Below are 18618 nucleotides of genomic sequence, written 5' to 3' on the forward strand. Positions count from 1 at the left end.
GGAACCAACCGTTTTTAAAGTCATTTATCCCTTCGGGGATTCTGACTTTTAAAAGTTCTGTAGGTCTGGCGTGTTTTTATTTATTTATTCTGGCTGCCCTTTTAACTCCATCTTAAGTCTGTTTTTATGTTTGTATTAATTTTATTGTTCTTATATGTTGTTATGATATGTGGTTTTACAGGTTGCTCGAATTGATTTGCCCCTTGGGGATTAATAAAATTGTTTGTTTGATTGATTGTCTATGAAACATAGATGAAATGCCAAAGCTGCTCTTTCTCATAATGTATCATGTAATTTAGTAGACCCACCTCTGAATCCAGCTGGTTTCTTTGGTGGCCGAGGCCCCGCCCTCAACCAAGTTTCATGAATACTGGTTCAGATCTCCTCATCAGACTATTGACCCTCCTGAAATGAAACCAACCATTTTTGCTGCTCTCACATAAAACATGCATCTGTTAGAAGATGGAACAAAAGTGAGCCCTTCTGGCATGTTTTATTTTTTCGTCTTACTGTCAGTAAGCAGCTGTGAGGAGGCGGGGGTAACGTATAGGCACAATAAGGAGCGCAATACTGTAGATATGGCAAGTAGTCAGTGTTTTTCCTACAGCAAAACACGCTGCAGGAACATGCAGTGCTCGCCTGATGGTATCAAACAGCTGGCCAGTGCTTTCATCTTCCCCAGGGGAACATCTTGGAAGGTATTATGCGGATAAATCTGAGCTATATGAGGGATTTCACTTTAGTTCAGTGTGAGCATATTGACATCTAAACCCACCTTAATACAATGGATTTACAACTCCCACGCCCTCCACACCAGCATCTCGGACGCTTATATCTGCCATCTGCCGTCGTCATCTGAGTGGTAAGCAGATATTTCCACAAACCAGACGCTGACCCTCGTTGACAAGACATTAAAATAGCCACAGTGAAACACATGCTGGGAATGAGGAGCTGCATTTGACTCTCAGTGCTTCATCATCCCTTTATCATCTGGAAGCCTGGAATGGCATTTCACAAACAAAGGTAGCATTCGTGCAAGGAGAGTAAACAGGAATGTTGTTTCTCTTCACAGTGATTCTGATGTAGACTTGGTTATGTACAGAACACTGAGCAACAACAACAGGACATATTCTTTGATGAATCCATGTTGGATCATTGGATGCTCTGATAACCACTAGGGAGGGCGGAGCTTATATTGTCTCTTTTTTTGGACATGGAGAGCCCGTGTGCAAACTCCATATCACCCTCAAACAAATGAGCAACCTGATCTACTAACGACGTGCACAGAGGATTGCATGTTCCAAATGAGCAAAATAACACATACTGTCCATTTAATTGGTTTCCCTTAATAAATATGTTAATTGGGGTTTGTCTATCCAAGTGCACAAGATACTGAGAGGAAAACATGCAAATAGGTTAATGCAGCACACACAATGTGACTATCAAGCCAGAAAGCATTTAATTAGTTGTGATTATGTTATTTGCACACTGGAAGGCACAGTGGTAACTGTAGGTGAGGAATAAAAACACATATAAATTTGACTCGCTTCATTTCCTGTGAGTTGTTCAGGGTATACATTTCTTTATTTTTGCTCTATAATGTCAGATAGGTCTGTCTGCTCTCTCACCCTGTGAGGTGCGCAGTGTCGCCACAGAGTCTCTCTGCATACGCTTGCTTCAGTAAGTATTGTGAGTTTGCATGACCTAAGTAAGTAGTAAGTAAGCTTTATTTATAAAGCGCCTTTCACAGACCAGGGTCACAAAGCGCTGCACATGGCATTACAAACTAATCTAAAATAACATACCGAAAACAATAAATACATATATTAGGCTAAAAAGCTAACTTAAAGAAATGCGTCTTTAGTTGCCTTCTAAAGTATCTATACAATCCAGAGAATGAAGGGCACAGGGAAGCTCATTCCAGAGGCTAGGTGCCACCGCTTTTTAAAAGATCTGCCTGCGAGTTTTTTAAAACAGGTCCGAGGAACCATCACAGGTTCTGATTGGAGACCTGAGGCTCCTGGTGTGAGCATAAAGGCTGGATCAGGTCCCTGATGTACGCCGGTGCCTGTCCATGCAGAGCTCTAAAAGTCAATACCAGGATTTTGTAATGAATCCTGTAGGAGACAGGCAGCCAATGCAAAGTATTAAGAATAGGAGTAATATGGTCCCTCCTGCGGGTGCGGGTAAGCAAGCGCGCAGCAGAATTTTGCACAACCTGCAGGCGGGCCAACTCCTTCTTATTCAGACAGGTGAAGAGACTGTTACAATAATCCAAACGCGATCCAACGAACGCATGAACAATCATCTCAAGCTCTTTTAAAGTCACCATCTTACGGAGCTTAGAGATGTTCCGAATTTGGAAAAAACAGTTCTTAACCAGGTAATTTGTGTGCTGCTCCAAAGACATTCCTCCATTCAAAATGACAGCCAGGTTACGCAGGCTGCTTTTGACCGTACAGCTTAGGCTACCGAGATGCTGCTTAATTCCAGGTACAGCACTATCTGGTGCTACAATCAGAGTCTCAGTCTTATTGGAATTTAACTGCAGACTGTTCTCAGTGAGCCATTCCTTAATTTTGGCCAAACAATTTGTGAGAGAGCAGAGTTTCTGTGGCTCAGTTGTCTTAAAAGAGCAGTACAGCTGCAGATCATCGGCATACAAATGATAGGACACATCACTGAACTGCTGGATCAGCTTGCTGAGAGGAAGGAGATACAATGAGAACAAAACAGGTCCCAAGACCGATCCCTGTGGCACACCCCACAGAAGATCTGCAGATTCCGACACTGCATTGCCCACCGTCACACTAAAAGTTCTACCAGTCAGGTAAGAGGTAAACCACTCTAAAACACAACCTGACATTCCAACCAAATCCCGCAATCTGTTTATCAGAATGCCATGGTCAACGGTATCAAACGCCGAAGACAGATCAAACAGAACCAGCACAGAACATTTGCCAGTGTCAGCTGCCATCATCATGTCACTAGACACCTTCAACAGGGCTGTTTCAGTAGAATGAAACTCACGGTACCCAGATTGAAAAGTGTCATGGATGTTGTTAGCCTGCAAAAACTATCTCAATTGAGCACAGACTACCTTTTCCAAGACTTTGGCCAAGGAAGGGGTTTTAGATATTGGCCTAAAGTTCTTGAGCTCTGTAGAATCCAATCCAGCTTTCTTTAACTGTGGTTCCACAATGGCATGTTTAAAATAACAGGGAAACACACCACTCGACAAAGATATATTAAACATTTTAGCAATGTAGGGCCCGATGGAGTCAAATACATTCAAAAACAGTTTAAAAAGAAGAACATCCAAAATACCAGAGGATGGCTTCACTTTATTCATGATGGTTGAGATGTCCTCTACAGTAACAGGCTCAAATGAGGCCCAGCACTGAGTGGGGACCTATAAAAAGGAAGGACATGAGTTTTGTATATTGGTAGAGAATATTACAGGAAATGTTCAATTACTTTTCACACGCAATATCTGAGTACACTAATAAGTAATTTAGATTTGTAACTCATTGTTTACATGTTAAACATACAGAACTAACCAATCGTCCCATTGATTATAAGCAACTGGCCAGTGACAATTGCTGTAACACAGCAAGTACTGTGGGGACAACATGGCTGCCTACAGTAAAAGTGTATTTTATGTGTATCTTCCTGTCCAAAGGTGCAAAGTAGTACCGTTTTCAGAGAGGACTAGGGATGGGTATCGAGAACCGGTTCCTTTCGGGTATCGTTAAGAAATTATTCGATCCACCGACATCAATAAGCTTTGTGCTTAACGATTCTGTTATCGGTCCTTCAGAGTGGCCGTTGTTTTGGGGGGTATTTCTCAGGAAAATGATCATTTCTGTACATTGATTACGGACCCTGCAGCGGGTCCGTAATCAACTTTTCCGCAGCGCAGCTTTGCTTTGAACCTTGAATCAATCGAAGCAGTGGTTCGCAGATTGAAGCAATGCTTCGATCTATTGCTTTGTTTATTCTTTCTTTCTTTCGCTTAATTTTCCCCCGCTAAAACCCTAAAGAGCATACGTCTGTGAGTATTATTTACCTTTTCTATGTTAAACCGACCTGTTATGGTCTTCTGAAACAGTTAACAGATGTTTTATAACTTAAAAATGGGAGTGATGCTAACGCGTTAGCATGTCTATGCCATGGACATGCTAACGCATTAGCATCGCTCCCGTTCAATGTTAAAAGTTAGCATTAAGCAGTTGCAGTTGCATTTGTTTTCAAATTGTAATATTCTTAAATTTATTTTGTTTATATATTAATAATCTAATGATTATATATACAATTTTAGAGAAAGAGACAAAAAGAACCTGAATAGAAACACAACAGAAAAAATATAAAAGCAACTAACAATGAACATACATAAATAAATAATACATACATACAGAAATAAATAATTGTTTCCTGTGAACACCTAGTGACTCTTACACCTCCACTTCATCCCTGTCTATTTAAGTTTAATGACAGTTTGTTTCAGTCAAACCATATTTTCAATTTGTTAATTTATTCAGTGATTTCCTCCAGAACTATCTGCCAAACTAGAAAACTGCTGCATCCTAGTAAGAGCAGAATACTACTGGAATGAATTTGAATAAGTTGTTTGTTTGTTTTTTCCTCACTAAATGGATGCTGCACTCACTCCAGTTTATTGTCTGGAATAGTCCCAGATTGCATTTCAGAGCTTCTAGAATTGAAACATTTTCATGCAGGTGGTGTTGGGGGTAATTTTGGGTTTCAGCTTTTTTGTTTTTCATCACTTTCATCCCTGAATATGTCAATCGTGAGTCACATTTGTGCGGATTAAAGTTACTAACTGGGACTCCTGTCTTGTTGCAAGAAAGAAACGAGAATCGTCCTCCGTTCTGTTCACACAGCTCCAAACACTGCGCGGCTCTCTGATGAGTCAAGTTAGAATGATAGAGTCCAGTCGGAATTAATAACTTCAAAGTGAAACACAGTTTTGTTTATTTTATTTATGTCCAGAGATCAAGGATACAGTGACCAATTTCATTTATTTACTTTAAGACTCAATGAAATACATAGAAAACCTGTAAAGCCGACTTTTAGTACAGAATTCACGAGGTATCGATCAGGGAATCGATAAGGAATTGGCTCGATAAGCAGAATCCATAATGGCATCGATATCGATAAAATCTTATCAATACCCATCCCTAGAGAGGACATGCACATTTTTTAGAATACGTTCCAAAATGGAAGATTTTGGAAGGTGCACAAGCAAAAATTGCAAGCAGTTGCATTGCTCAACACCCAGCCATGTCGGCAGATTTCAGTATAATAATGGAAATAATAATGGTAAACCTCCAATACCTGACAATGGTGGATTACACAAGACATGCGACTCACACTTTACCGACGGGTTGAAAGAAGTACAAAGAGCATCAAAGGTAAAGAAACTGTAGATTCTATATGCAGACATATAAGAGAACCTCTGGCCTTTATTTATGTATTAATTAATTTCTTTAGTTATTTATATGTACTTATTCTCCTGTGATTACATGATTGGAAAACCACATCTCATGGCTCTTTTGAATTCATGGTCATTGCAACTTCAGATGTTTTGCCACACTGGGAACCTCTGACAAAAATTTTTTTGACATTTGTACATGTCTGCAAAACAATGCTCAATGCACACATCTGTGCAACTGTGCCACACAAGATTGTCATAACATCACTAGATGCATTACTTTAGATAATGATGGCAGTGAAGAAGATACTGATGAGGATGGCAGCGGTGGTGAAATAAAGTAACTGATCACCATTTATTTCTTATTTAATAATAAAATCCATAAATACTGATGAAAGTATTTTTAAAGTCAATTTCATGCTTTTTGTGTTATTTAGATATTTATTTTATTCATCTATTTATTTATTTATTGAAAATAACATACTTGATGCATGTTTATATTTTGTGCCAACAGCTCTTCAAATTTGTGAAAAAAAAAAGTTGTTTGGGGTGAAATAGGCTTGCCAACATTTTCTCACCCACTCTTGATGTAGGTCACAGTGTCAATAATCCAAAGGGATATTGATTACTCAGCCCATGGTCTATAAGCTCCACATAGTGACACAGGCTAGCTGTCACTTAAATCAACCATGCACCTAATTATGCATAATTTTATGACATATAACATCTTAAACTAATGAGCTGTTTTAAAAAAAATCACACACAATATCTGAGTACACTAATGAGTAATTCAGATTTTTAATGCATGGTTTACATGTTAAAAATAACTGCTAAGCTTCGAACAGAACTAACCAATCATTCCATTCATTACAAGAAACTGGCCAGTGACAATTGCCGTAACACAGCAAGTCGGTGACATGCTGCCTACAGTAAAAGTGTATTTTATGTGTATCTTCTTGTCCAAAAGTGCAAAGTAGTACCATTCTGAGAAAGGACATGGACATTCTTAGAATACGTTCCAAAATGGAAGATTTTAGAAGGTTCACAATTATAAATTGCAAGCAGTTGCGCTGCTCAACATCCAGCCATATCGGCAGATTTCAGTAATTATAATGGAAATAATAATGGTAACTACAGTGCAGTTGTCAGAGGGAGAAACTAGCTATAGAAACCAATATTGTTTGTAAGCATGTTTATTTCGCCTCTAAAGTTGTACATTTTAAAATGGGCTTCTATGGCAGTCAGTCTCAAGCAGCCAGTCAAGAAACTGCACCATTTCCTTCTTCCGAGTGACTTCATGTTGGACGTTGGATGCTTACCGCTTGGTACCACACAACAAATCCCCGGATCATCGGGTGAGTCTCACAGGGCAAGTAGATCAAATATAGACTTAAGTGACATACATCGCAGGAGTCCAACATGAGCTGTTCCCAGCAAGGTTTTCTGCTAGGAGGATCATGTTCGCTTACCCAGACACAAATTCTTCAAATTGAAGGATGTTTAAGATAAAGCCCAGCAATGTTTCAATATATATTTATATGTCAAGGCACAGATTTTTAAGATGTTTAAGCCTGATCCTGAATCGGGCTGGCCCAGATCAGATTTCTATTCTAGGCCGGCCTGGAATGGAATATTCTTTTTTTTTCCTACAGATTCTGATCTGGGCGGCCCAGATTGGAATCCTGTCACCAACCTGGCCCACATTGGAATTTGACTTGCTGGCCCAGGTCAGGATCTTGGAATTATTATTCACATGAGGTGTTGATAAACATGCAGGAGTCAAAAAATGAAGATTCCATTCCAGGTCAGTCTAGAATAGAAGAATAGAATTCTGGTATATATATATATATATATATATATATATATATATAATATATATATATGTGTGTGTGTGTATGTGTGTATATGTGTGTGTGTATAATTTATTTATTTATTTTTTTTTTATTTCGTAGACTTTGGAAAAGCCGAGGCATGTACCCTATAAAATGTGGTGGGTGAATAAACAGACAAATGAGTCCATCCTTTCCACTTTTTTAAGGTGATAACTCAAAAAGAATAACTCCTATCTTGTAAACCACCATCAATCAAAAAGTAACTTTGTTTTACTTATGTAATGTCCATTACATGAGTCTGCCATCTGCTGGTTGGTTAGTGGATGCTAGACTGATGATGAATTAGGAGCAGGTGTGGTTGTCAGTGACAGAACCAGACAGACCCCTTGCACAGAAACGTGTACTATTCAGAGAAGTAAACGTGAGGGTAGTTCAAAATGTTCTCTGTCTCACACAAAAACATGTCACAGGATAAAAATTATCACATTATTTTTCAACATTGTCTCCCTAAACCTCAATGCACTTGGTCCACTGATATTCAAGTTTCAGTGTCCTTTCATGAAGGACAACCAAATCTGAACTCTCCAGGTACTTTGCTTCCAATGTGAGAACAAGAACATTATGAAGTGCCCTCACAGTTGCTTTCTGATTGTTTCACATTGTAAAACTCCAACAATGTGGACATACCTCCACACAGCCCTGCCAAAACGGATCATATATATACTGAGTAGTGGAAAAAAGGATAAGCGAGTTTTTCAGTGAGGTACACAGAGTGAATGGGGTCCATAAGAAAGACATCAGTTCTACACAGAAATTTACGAAATTAGAGTAATCATAGCTTTTTTTCAATTCAATTTCAATCAATTTGAAATCAAATCACAACAAACAGTTGCCCCAAGGCGCTTTATATTGTAAGGCAAGGCCATACAATAATTATGTAAAACCCCAACGGTCAAATGACCCCCTGTGAGCAAGCACTTGGCTACAGTGGGAAGGAAAAACTCCCTTTTAACAGGAAGAAACCTCCAGCAGAACCAGGCTCAGGGAGGGCAGTCTTCTGCTGGGACTGGTTGGGGCTGAGGGGAGAACCAGGAAAAAGACATGCTGTGGAGGGGAGCAGAGATCGATCACTAATGATTAAATGCAGAGTGGTGCATACAGAGCAAAAAGAGAAAGAAACAGTGCATCATGGGAACCCCCAGCAGTCTACGTCTATAGCAGCATAACTAAGGGATGGTTCAGGGTCACCTGATCCAGCCCTAACTATAAGCTTTAGCAAAAAGGAAAGTTTTAAGCCTAATCTTAAAAGTAGAGAGGGTGTCCTCCCTGATCTGAATTGGGAGCTGGTTCCACAGGAGAGGAGCCTGAAAGCTGAAGGCTCTGCCTCCCATTCTACTCTTACAAACCCTAGGAACTACAAGTAAGCCTGCAGTCTGAGAGCGAAGCGCTCTATTGGGGTGATATGGTACTACGAGGTCCCTAAGATAAGATGGGACCTGATTATTCAAAACCTTATAAGTAAGAAGAAGAATTTTAAATTCTATTCTAGAATTAACAGAAGAAGCCAATGAAGAGAGGCCAATATGGGTGAGATATGCTCTCCTTCTAGTCCCCGTCAGTACTCTAGCTGCAGCATTTTGAATTAACTGAAGGCTTTTAGGGAACTTTTAGGACAACCTGATAATAATGAATTACAGTAGTCCAGCCTAGAGGAAATAAATGCATGAATTAGTTTTTCAGCATCACTCTGAGACAAGACCTTTCTGATTTTAGAGATATTGCGTAAATGCAAAAAAGCAGTCCTACATATTTGTTTAATATGCGCTTTGAATGACATATCCTGATCAAAAATGACTCCAAGATTTCTCACAGTATTACTAGGTCAGGGTAATGCCATCCAGAGTAAGGATCTGGTTAGACACCATGTTTCTAAGATTTGTGGGCCAAGTACAATAACTTCAGTTTTATCTGAGTTTAAAAGCAGGAAATTAGAGGTCATCCATGTCTTTATGTCTGTAAGACAATCCTGCAGTTTAGCTAATTGGTGTGTGTCCTCTGGCTTCATGGATAGATAAAGCTGGGTATCATCTGCGTAACAATGAAAATTTAAGCAATACCATCTAATAATACTGCCTAAGGGAAGCATGTATAAAGTGAATAAAATTGGTCTAGCACAGAACCTTGTGGAACTCCATAATTAACTTTAGTCTGTGAAGAAGATTCCCCATTTACATGAACAAATTGTAATCTATTAGACAAATATGATTCAAACCACCGCAGCGCAGTGCCTTTAATACCTATGGCATGCTCTAATCTCTGTAATAAAATTTTATGGTCAACAGTATCAAAAGCAGCACTGAGGTCTAACAGAACAAGCACAGAGATGAGTCCACTGTCCGAGGCCATAAGAAGATCATTTGTAACCTTCACTAATGCTGTTTCTGTACTATGATGAATTCTAAAACCTGACTGAAACTCTTCAAATAGACCATTCCTCTGCAGATGATCAGTTAGCTGTTTTACAACTACCCTTTCAAGAATTTTTGAGAGAAAAGGAAGGTTGGAGATTGGCCTATAATTAGCTAAGATAGCTGGGTCAAGTGATGGCTTTTTAAGTAATGGTTTAATTACTGCCACCTTAAAAGCCTGTGGTACATAGCCAACTAACAAAGATAGATTGATCATATTTAAGATCGAAGCATTAATAATGGTAGGGCTTCCTTGAGCAGCCTGGTAGGAATGGGGTCTAATAACATGTTGATGGTTTGGATGAAGTAACTAATGAAAATAACTCAGAACAATCGGAGAGAAAGAGTCTAACCAAATACAGGCATCACTGAAAGCAGCCAAAGATAACGATACGTCTTTGGGATGGTTATGAGTAATTTTTTCTCTAATAGTTAAAATTTTGTTAGCAAAGAAAGTCATGAAGTCATTACTAGTTAAAGTTAATGGAATACTCAGCTCAATAGAGCTCTGACTCTTGTCAGACTGGCTACAGTGCTGAAAAGAAACCTGGGGTTGTATTTTCTTCAATTAGTGATGAGTAGAAAGATGTCCTAGCTTTACGGAGGGCTTTTTTATAGAGCAACAGACTCTTTTTCCAGGCTAAGTGAAGATCTTCTAAATTAGTGAGACGCCATTTCCTCTCCAACTTACGGGTTATCTGCTTTAAGCTACGAGTTTGTGAGTTATACCACGGAGTCTGCCAGGGGGGACTACAACGGCGGCTAAGCTACCTTGGTCCGCACGGACTACAGGGGCCTGGCTAGCTGTAGAATTTTCCACGGTGCGGAGCCGAGTCTCCAATTCACCCAGCCTGGCCTCCAAAGCTACGAATAAGCTACACTTATTACAAGTACCGTTACTGCTAAAGGAGGCCGAGGAATAACTAAACATTTCACACCCAGAGCAGAAAAGTGGGAGAGACAGGAGAAGCCGCCATGCTAAATCGGCTAAGAGCTAGTAGCTACGCTAAGCTAGCGGATTCCTAAAAACACGCAAAGTGAATAATGTGTAAATAATTTAGAGGTGATTCAGCAGAAGGAGTGCTTTAGTTAAGCACGTAAAGATTACACTGGGAAACAAATCGTAATCTAGATAACTAGATCAATCTAACTGCGCAGATTAACAGCTAACAGATACAGAAAAAACACCGCTGTGCTCCGGAACAGGAAGTGATACAATACCGCAGTGAGAGCCAACCACCAGTAGAGGCATTTTTGATCATTTAATGGCAGCTATGCTTTTAAAAACAAACACTGTCATACCTCCACAAACCCTGAAAAAAAGGATTCTATACAATTTATCTGTGAACAAATTGAAGCCAAATGTTTGACGTGGTACTTGAAGTGAGTGGGATCCTATGAGCGAGATTTTTTTTTCTGCACAGAAATTTACCAAATGAGAGAAATCAAACTTTATTATTTGGTTGAATATGAACTGAAGGGCCTGTACGGACTGTGAGGTTCAAGGCCACAGGCAGGTCCTGCATGCTGCAGTCCGAACATGAACGTGACCCTGTCACAGCGATACGCCCACTGATGGCGTGGACGACCTGCCTGTGGTGCTGACGCATGTGTGGACTCACCTTCTTTACGTTATTATGTTGTTTGATTTTCAATTTCTGTTTCTTCAGCTTTGTAAAACTTTGTAACTGTTAGAATGGCTAAGCAGAGGGTCACCCCTTTGAGTCTGGTCTGCTTGAGGTTTCTTCCTCAAATCATCAAAGGGAGTGTTTCCTTACCACTGTCGCTTGTGTGCTTGCTCTAGGGGTTGGTAAGGTTAGACCTTACTTGTGTGAAGCTCCTTGAGGCAGCTTTGTTGTGATTTGGTGCTGTATAAATGAAATAAATAAATTAAATTAAATTAGTTGATCATTCTGTGATTCGAGATTCTCGAGATCTGGGAACCACAGAATCTCATCTCTGCTGTTTGCGGACGATTGGTCTGCTTGGCTCATCAAATCAGGACCTTCAGCGTGCACTGGGGCGGTTTGCAGCCGAGTGTGAAGCGTCCGGGATGAGAATCAGCACCTCCAAATCCGAGGCCATGGTTCTCCACCGGAAAAAGGTGCTTTGCCCTCTTCAGGTCGGTGGGTGCCTTGCCTCAAGTGGAGGAGTTTAAGTATCTCGGGGTCTTATTCACGAGTGAGGGATGGATGGAGCGTGAGATCGATAGACGAATTGGTGCAGCATCTGCAGTGATGTGGTCACTGTATCGGACCGTTGTGGTGAAGAGAGAGCTGAGTAGGGGGCAAAGCTCTCGATTTACCAATCGATCTACGTTCTGATCCTCACCTATGGTCATGAGATTTGGCTCATGACCAAAGAATGAGATCGCGAGTACAAGCGGCCGGGATGAGTTTCCTCCGCAGGGTGGTTGGGCGCCCTTAGAGATAGGGTGAGGAGCTCGGTCGCTCGGGAGGAGCTCGGAGTCGAGCCGCTGCTCCTCCACATCGAAAGGAGTCTGTTGAGGTGGCTCGGCATCTTGTCCGGATGCCCCCTGGACGCCTCGCTGGAGAGGTGATCCAGGCACGTCCCATTGGGAGGAGGACCGGGGAAGACCAGGACACGCTGGAGGGACTACATCTCAGCTGGCTTGGGAACGCCTTGGGGTTCCCCCGGAGGAGCTGGGGGGTGTGTGGATCGGGAGGTCTGGGCGGCTTTGCTTGAGCTTCTGCCCCCGTGACCCGACTCCGGATAAAACGGAAAAAAATGGATGGATGGATGGATGGATAGTTGATCATTAACCAATGGTTATTCTAATACTCAAATAACAGTCATAAAAGGGTCACAAAACACCGGAGAAAGGATTCTACACAAATTCAGCTGTGGGGAAAAAGAAGTGCACTATATAACTGACCACACCTTCAGTCCAGTGCCAGTTTGTGTTGCTGTCACACCTGCATTATCATGCTGCTTCCAGTGATTGTACTACACTTGCCAGCTGACACTGCCCCCTCTGTTTCTGGATCTGTTTGCTTGGTATGTCTGCTAGCTGTGTTTTGAGAGCCTTTGGTCATTTTCTGGATTACACATTGCTGCTTCCCCCACAGTCACTGTCACCCTCCAGCCTGCAGACTCGGCCACTCTCTGTGTTTGGTCCTGCCCAGCAGGAATTGCAGCATGGATGTTTCCTGCTGAGTATACCGACTGATCCAGCAACATCTGTGCTGAAAAAATCTGCTTTTTACCAAACATCATTGTTGTTCTCTGCTTTGGGGTCCTCTGACTGGTCATTATACATCCAAGCAACTATAGTTTTATAAGAAAAGTTACCATATTTTGATCATTTAACAGTGGTTATGCTTTAAAACTGAAATAACAATCAGACTGCTACACAACCGTGCAGAAAGGATTTCACACAAATTCAGCTGTGTTAAAAATCGAAGTGAGATGTTTGACTGTGGCACATGCAGGGAATGGGGTCTATGAGAGAATACAAAAAATTATAACATCAGAGAAATCAGTTATCTCTTTGTGCAGCAGTAGTTATGTTCTAAAACTTAATAACACTGGGACACCTCCACATGACCATCTGGAAAAGATTCTATAGATAAATGTAATTGTGAGTAAAGGAGAAGTGAGATGTTTAAATGAGGTACACACAGTGAATGGAGTCTCTGAGAGGGAGATAAATCACAGAAATCTGTTATTTTCGTTGTTGTTCCGCAGTAGTTAGTTATGTTCCAAAACTTAAATAACACAGTCACATCTCATAGTGGTGCAGCTTAACTAAAATTTCCATAAAAAATGTTCATTTTGTGATAAAAGCATGGAATTTGGCACACATATTATAAATTAACTAATGTTTATTTTCAGATATGAAACCATCCTGGAGATGACCCCTAATGAGCTACATGGGTCAATAAATAATTACACAGGGTCAAAATTTAAAAATGCTCCAATAATGTTGAAAACTATACTACATTATTTGTCTGATCATAACAATTCCCAAAAATATATAGTTTGCCTGAATTCCATGGAGTTGGAGTTATGGGGTAAAACCAGCAAAATGGTGACAAAGGTCAGTTTCAGTTTGTACAGGGGTCAAAAGTTAAAGTTGCTCTAATTTTGGTAAAAAAAAAAAATGATACAAATTACGTACTAGCTGAGTTAATAGCATTTTAAAAAGGAATAGTTTCCACCATCTATCATGCTTAGTTATCATGTTATGGGGTAACATATGTACACAAGGTTGGGTAGGATTACTTTGAAAGAATACATGTGGATTACAAGTATGTATGTAAATACATTTGGATTACTTGTAATCTGATTACTTTTGGATTACATTTCAAAGTAATCCTACCCAGCCCTGTATCCAGTGGATGTCGACCTTGTTTGACCTTTACTTTGGAGACCAAGCATTCAACACAGTCAAAACTATTCCATTTATTAATCCTTTTATTTCAAGGATTTTGTAAGAATAAATCAGAAGCAGACACTTCTTCACTCTCTTTCTCTCGTGTTAATATATTCTGAAGTTACATGTTTGTCCCTTTCTTCCACGTCCAAGACTGATGGCTTGTTTGTTACACAATATGATCCCCTTGAAATCACAATCTGGAATTGGGACCATGCTGGAGAAGAGCGTGAAGCATGGACACACCCAACCTGGTGTCCATTCATCCATTTTCTATACCTGTTTACTCCAAATAAGGGTCTCAAGGGCTGGAGCCTACCCCAGCAGTAAACCTGGTGCCAATTTTTGTAAACAATTTCAACAGATCAGCAGAGAGAGAGAGAGAGAGAGAGAGAGAGAGAGAGAGAGAGAGAGAGAGAGAGAGAGAGAGAGGTCAAATGCCAAAACTGGTTCTACAACAAAAATGTAAAAATGTACGGAGATGCAGGTGATCTTTACATACTTCACTTGGTGTAAAATACTCAAAATCAAAGAGATCAGGTTACAAGGACACACAGAGACCAACTGGAAAATCTGCAACTTCCTACAAACGCCTTTAAACTGGGGACTGATGAGAAGGCCTCCAAACCTCAGCTCAGGGGTGGCCAAGTTCGGTCCTTGAGAGCCACCTTCCTGACACTCTTAGTTGTCTCCCTGCTCCAACACACCTGAATCCACCCCTGCCTCAGCTGGAAATGTAAGAGCAGCACTCACTCACTCATCCACTCATATCATTATCATGCCGCAGTGCTTTTCTGACTTCCATGCACGGGGTGAGACGCTCATGTGACAGTAACCGGCTCCTGCTGGGGCCTGGAACCATGCGCCACACAGCAGAAGGAGACATCCGAGCCGTCTGAGGGTCAACACAGAGTGAAGCCTGTCCTGCCCTGATGGACTTGTGGACGGACTCCGGGGCTCCAGTGCTGCTGCATGCTGCTGCTGATGTAGTTTCTCCTGCGTGGTGCTGATGCAGACACGCCCGGACATCTGCACATCAGCGTTTGAAAATGCAACTCAGTGTCCCTGATTATAAGAGATCAGAGCCGAAGCAGGGCTATGACACAGCTGGCCAGGGCCCCGCGGACCCATCGAACCCATCCACACCAGACTCACTCTGTCAAGAACTGATCCGCGTGTGCTTACAGATAGTTTCCATAGTTTGCCTATAAAGAGACTAATCCCTGTCCTGTGCGTCCGAATCGAATCTTGGCACATTTCTCAGCAGGTGAACTACTTACCAAAGGCGACGAAAGTGGGACTGTTGAAGCAGATGCCAAACGGTTCCACCGATGAATCATAGTTTCCTTCATCCAGTCTTAGTGCCGAAATTCAACATGAAGCTCGGCTAGCAACGGAGTTCCTTTATTCCAAATGCATGCGTAAAAACCTTCTGGCCGGGCAGAAGGCTTCCAGACAAAATCCAAAGAAGGTGTGGTGAATGAGTATCAGGGTACCTGCGCCGGGATCAAACCGCGCCTTTAAATCCCAGCACGATCCGATCTCATATGAAAATCCCGGTTTGAGGGGCTCTCCGAGTCCGCGGGTCCTTCAGAGTGCTTTCAGGAGCGTCCCGTACGCGAGTCCTCCCCGCACAGGCTGCTCAGAAACACGTTTCATTTCCGATCAATCTCCCGGTGAATTGCAGCGCAGCGCGCAAAGCTGCAGTCTGGACGCACTTTGCGCTTTTACTGATGAAGGTTGGCGTCAAATCCAGGCTGCAAAAAGAAAAGGAAAAAAATCACGAAGGTCGAAAACTGTCAGCGGGTTTCCACTAAACACAGCGCCGCCGCATCAGTTGCGCCTCTCTGAGCGGAACTGTCCGCGTTGCGCTGCGCAATGACGGAATCCAGCCGTGCACAGTGTTCGACCGCGTGCGAGCGGCTGAGTTTGTGGCTCCTTCTTCTTCTTCAGCAAAGCACTGCGGAGGATTTCTCCGGGTGGGGATGCTGCCGTGTCCCACCGAGGAGGGAGTGCGCCGCTCGTCCAGCGTGCGTGCTGGCGTCCACCTGCGCAGTGCCAGCTGGATGGAAACGGACGCGCGTCCTCACGCCATCACGTCTGGAGTGTGGACACGGTGGAAACGGACCGGACCGACACCTCTCACACACGCACCGTGCACCACTGCAGTGATGTGATGTCACTGCGTGTGCGCGCGAACAGTCAAAGTGGAGGTTTTAAGTGGTGGGAGATCAATAACTCTTAGTTTGTGCGCGTGTTTGTGCTGTGTACTGATGGTCCATTTCCAAATTAAATTTGCACCACCTACTAGCCCCCCACCACCAGCAGAAACCAGCACCACGTGACTTTCCTCTGAATGTTTCCTCATCATTATGACGCACAAAGACATAAATATGAGATACAACATCACATTAATCAGAAAATAGTTAGAATTACAACACTGTGCGTAAAACGTAGGCATGATTAAAGAAAACATAAAACAAAATGCTGCAAAACAGAATTTTTTCTAAATATCAAATATAATATCCTTGTGTGTTTAAAAGGGAATTGTTTTGGCGGAACAATCAGTAGCTTCAAGATCATCATGTTGATGAATGCTTTCCTGAGTGACCATCTTTTGTTTGTCTTTGGTAATCAGACATTTTACGTAAATCTACAAAGGAATCAGATACAGTCACTTATGTCTGGAACACAGCAATTAGACCCGTGCTGACTTATAGTATCCATTCTGTATATATGTCTAAGCAGTCCTCTAGAATAGATACAATCACAGTTGTTGAAATGTCTAGGAATGCATAAATACTGTAATAATACAGTGAGGCAAATAAGTATTTGATCCACTGTCAATGTTTCAGGTTTTCCCACCTACAAAGAATGGAGAGGTTTGTCCTTTTATCGAGGTACAATTCAACTGTGAGAGACAGAATATAAAAATAAATTCAGAAAATCACATTGTATGATTTTTAAATAATTAATTTTCATTTTATTGCATGAAATAAGTATTTGATCACCTACCAACCAGCAAGAATTCTGGCTCTCACAGACCTGTTAGTTCTTCTTTAAGAAGAACCTCTTATTCTACACTCTTTACCTGTATTAATTGCACCTGTTTGAACTGTTACCTGTATAAAAGACACCTGTTCACACACTCAGTCAATCACACTTCCAACCTGTCCACCATGGCCAAGACCAAGAGCTGTCTAAGGAAACCAGGGACAAAAGTGTAGACCTGCACAAGGCTGGGAGGACTACAGGACAACAGGCAAGCAGCTTGATGAGAAGACAACAACTGCTGGTATAATTATTAGAAAATGGAAGAAACACAAGATGACTGTCAGTCTCCCTCGGTCTGGGGCACCATGCAAGATCTCACCTCATGGGGTAAGGTTTATTCTGAGAAAGCCCAGAAATACACGGGAGGACCTGGTCAATGACCTGAAGAGAGCTGGGACCACAGTCACAAAGATTATATTAGTAACACATGATGCTGTCATGGTTTAAAATCCTGCAGGGCAGCAAGGTCCCCCTGCTCAAGCCAGCATATGTCCAGCCCCATGTGAAGTTCCCCAGTGACCATCTGGATGATCCAGAGGAGGCATGGGAGAAGGTCATGTGGTCAGATGAGACCAGAATAGAGCTTTTTGGAATCAACTCCACTTACCATGTTTAGAGGATGAGAACAACCCCAAGAAAACCATCCCAACCGTGAAGCAGGGGGTGGAAACATCATACTCTGGGGGTGCTCTTCTGCAAAGGGGACAGGACGACTGCACTGTATTGAGGGAGGAGGATGGGGTCATGTATTGTGAGATTTTGGCAAACAACCTCCTTCCCTCAGTAACAGCATTGAAGATGGGTCATGGCTGGGTCTTCCAGCATGACAATGACCCCAAACACATAGCCAGGGCAACTAAGGAGGGGCTCCGTAAGAAGCATTTCAAGGTTCTGGAGTGGCCCAGCCAGTCTCCAGACCTGAACTCAATAGAAAATCTTTGGAGGGAGCTGAAACTCCAAACCTGAAAGATCTGGAGAAGATCTGTATGGAGGAGTAGACCAAAATCCCTGCTGCAGTGTGCAAACTTGGTCAAGAACTACAGGAAACATCTGTCGTCTGGAACTGCAAACAAAGGTTTCTGTACTAAATATTAAGGTCTGTTTTTCTATTGGATCAAATACTTATTTCATGTAATAAAATGCTAATTAATTCTTTACAAATCATACAATGTGATTTATTGCATTTACTGTTGAAGTGTACCTACAATAAAAATTACAGACCTCTCCATTCTTTGTAGGTGGGAAAACCTGAAAAATCCTCAGTGGATCATATACTTATTTGCCTCACCTGAACTTAATTCCTTAAGAGTGAATAACATTGAAACTACTCTGGGTATTATTTATCTGCAACTGTTGAGGGATATTTTTAGATCTGGCAGGCAGCTAGTTTTTATACCTTTTTGTTGAATATAC

General features: G+C 41.7%; 1 protein-coding gene across 1 annotated transcript in view; it reads right to left on the reverse strand.

The window, feature by feature from the left end:
• Window positions 1-15612, reverse strand: part of lrfn1 (leucine rich repeat and fibronectin type III domain containing 1) — a 639132-nt gene extending 623520 nt beyond the window's left edge. The window contains exon 1 of the mRNA XM_034169144.1: window positions 15432-15612. The gene's annotated coding sequence lies outside the window, so the exon portion shown is untranslated. The remainder of the gene's footprint in view (window positions 1-15431) is intronic.
• Between the last annotated feature and the right edge of the window lie 3006 nt (window positions 15613-18618).

This window comes from Thalassophryne amazonica, chromosome 4 (genome assembly GCF_902500255.1).
Source record: "Thalassophryne amazonica chromosome 4, fThaAma1.1, whole genome shotgun sequence".
NCBI lineage: Eukaryota > Metazoa > Chordata > Actinopteri > Batrachoidiformes > Batrachoididae > Thalassophryne > Thalassophryne amazonica.